Source organism: Nanorana parkeri, unplaced genomic scaffold (genome assembly GCF_000935625.1).
Source record: "Nanorana parkeri isolate BGI_ZX_2015 unplaced genomic scaffold, ASM93562v1 scaffold130, whole genome shotgun sequence".
In the NCBI taxonomy this organism is placed as follows: domain Eukaryota; kingdom Metazoa; phylum Chordata; class Amphibia; order Anura; family Dicroglossidae; genus Nanorana; species Nanorana parkeri.
In genome coordinates this window covers 201,203-204,560 of record NW_017306398.1, presented here as the reverse complement: position 1 = coordinate 204,560, position 3,358 = coordinate 201,203, and positions in this window count along the sequence as shown.

Here is a 3,358-nt window from a genome sequence, read left to right as displayed (position 1 = left end):
CTGAAACCAGGATCCAGGAGTAGCAATATTGACAGTATTTGGATGTATGTAAAGCAAATATGTTGCGCTAGGTCTATGTGAACCAACTGCACACTAAAGTGTTAATAAACAAATCTGTGTGTAAAAATTACAACAATCCGTGTGAAAAAATTGATGCAAGAGGATTATTTACATATGACTAGAAGGTTCAACACACAAACATAATAAGAATAATAAAAATCAACACTGGAACCTTCAGAATTAGTGCCAGTGATCAACCTCATTGGTTCAGCATGTATATTTTAAACACGTGAACCTCTGGCCAGCGGTGTAGTAAAACAACACAGAAAACTAAAATTTAAATCGTGATATTAATTCAAGCTGTGAACAAACTTTGAAAAGGAAGGAGGGGCTCTGTGGTGGCCCTCCAATACTTAAAAAAAAACAAACAAAAAAAACGTGCAAATAAATCAAAAATCTAAAATAATAACAGCAAAGAAACTGACATTTTAAGGGGCGTGTATCATTACTCCACTTGGTCTCGTTTCTAGAGATCTCTCTCTTCATATGGTTTTTGTATTTGGATGTAACTTTAATCCAGTTGATAATTACCAGTTTTGAATGTAGCGCACCGATTTTGTTTTAATTTTTCCTAACTGAGCCCCACTCTGTAATTTAAATTGTTCCTACATCTAAGTAGACAGACGGCCACAGTGAAGTTATATCTGGATTCAATCAGGCAGATTAGTAGTAAAACAGGCTTTAAAGATCACAGTAAATTCTTTCTTGTACAAATACAAATTATTACTGATGATCTGAGTGTTTTTAACTTTAAGATGATTCATGCAAGGATGGAGTTTGGCAGAGCAACCTATAGCACTTGTGTCCCCGAATTAGATTCCTTTAATTTCTCTATCCAGCTCCATAGATATAATAACAAGAGCTTTGTAAAGTGGTAGATGTGTCACTTTAGCACACTATGAGCCGGCTTTCCTTTTAGCAATATCCGGTTGTAATATTATACATTTAAGCTTACCATAATAATCACAGTGATGGTGTCCAGAGAATTGTCAGGGATTCTAACCTGCAACAGATTATTTTTATATACGTATTTACCTCTCGGGGATCGGTCCTTGCTGCTTTGTAAATTAGCAGTACAGTTATTTTTGGGTCTCTGAGGTTTTTCTTTAACTAAAAGTAGAAATATAATGGTTTTATTTCAATTTCCTTAATTTTTAAATTTCTTTATTTTAAGTTTATATGTATATATTTAAACCTTTTGCTTCATATCTTTTTTTTTCTGTTTATCAAATATCTAGTATACAAGTTAAAATTTAAAGTAGAGGTAAACCCGTTCAATAAACTCCCCAAAATAAACGTAACAAGATAAAGTCATTTCAAAAGGGATTTTTTTTTTCAGCTTTTTTCAGTACAACAAAAGCTGGTGATCCTGCCATGCAGGCCCTTGTTCAGGCATGACTAGATGAGGACCGGGCAATCAGCGGCTCCCTGCGGGGAGTTATCGCTACAGGGTGACAATGCTTTCTTCTTATCTTCTATGTTGTCACAGGCTTCCCCAATGGATACTGCAAGTGGCCATGCTGACACCCATGACTGATGGGTGTGCTGATTACGTCCCACACTGACTGCGCGACATTTAAATTAGAGGTGCACCGAAATGGAAATTTTAAAACCGAGACGAAACCGAAATAAAAACAAATGTCAGGCCGCAACCAAAACCGATACCAAAAATGTTTTTTATTTTTTCAATTTTTTTCAATATTTTATTTTTTATAAACTTTTTAATTTTTTTATATTTATTTTTATGTATTAATTCATTTTTCATTCAATATTTTTATTTTTTACTTTACTTTTAGGGGCTTCGGGGAAATATTAGGGGTCTAAAGAGACCCCTGATATTTCCCTTTTAAAATAGAAAAAGAGATTGAGAACACAAAGTCCTTAATCTCTTTTTCTGTGTCCCCTGTTATCAATGATCAGGAATCCTCTATACTGAGTGTTCCTGTTCATTGATAATATGAGGACAGAGTATGTTTACTATAACTACAATTATGAATGAATGGAGGTGATGTAGAGGTGATGTAGATCACTCCCATTCATTCATAATTGAGGATATAGTTAACATACCATACCCTCAATTATGTACACACACTCAGCGATCACTGATCACTGAGTGTGTGTACCTTGCTTTTCTCTCTGACACGCTGTCACGGGAGGCTGATCGAGCGGTGTAGAGAGGAAAGCGCAGCCTCCTGTGACAGCGCTGTCTCCGCCCCCACACCGCTCTGCCGGACTGTGATAGGCGGCTGAGCGGTGTGGAAGGAGAGATGACTGCCGCTCACAATGCTTTCATCCTGCAGCGCTCGGCCAGCTGTCCCTTTCTTTTCTCCCCACTGGAACACAGAGCAGCGCCCAGCGGGGAGAAAAGAAACCTGGGAATGCGCCGATGTATCGGCCGAAACATGGCTCTTTCGGCATTATGCCAAAAGTGCTATTGACGGCCGATATATCGGTGCATCCCTAAATTAAAGGGCAGCCCTTTATTTTAAAAAGTGTTAGTTTTTACAAATAAACTTTTGATATAGGGTGCAGCCATGATTCACAGAGAGTGGTTTTCAAAAGAAAGCAGAGCAGAAGCTGTTTGCCTTCAGACTGCCTTTTTAAAAAAAAAAATGTTTTAACCTCCATACAACATCATCTGTGCAGAGCAGGCAGGGTTAGGGAGAGGAATACATAAATCATCCAACTCAGTTCTGTGGTGGAGTCTAAGTTCGGGTTCTGCTTTACAACCGAGTTTTTCAACAAATAGCGGGAGGGGGGCCAAGTTGCCGCACCATGGGCCTCTGGGTTGTACTTGCCCCCTGGGCTAAAAGTTGCCAGTCAGCCCCTGCTGGAGCTTTATCTGCTGGCTTAAGATGACATATTCATGTTCAATATTTATTATTTACCTGATTGAAAAATGAAAAACATTGTATTTTTATTTTTTATTTTAGTGAATATATTAACTAAATAATTACAATCTGTACAGAAACATGTACTTTATTATTAAAGGATAATTGACAAAATTACAACAGAAGTGGTACCAGTCCAAAGTCAGGGGAAATTTGTGTTTAACATGTTCCAAATAATTTTATGGATACCAGTCCATGTCAAATTGATCCGGTCTGGTTGGTCTATTAAATATATCATTGAAAGCATATTTATTATATTAGATAGGTGCAAAAAATACATGTTGATCCTGACAGAAATTCAGTGAGATCTCAAGTTCCTGTACACTCTGCATTGCTAGTTCAAGCAGCTCTGTCAGCCCTGTTCAGTTCCCCTCTGCAAACAGAATACTTCCCCTTTCTTATGAAGA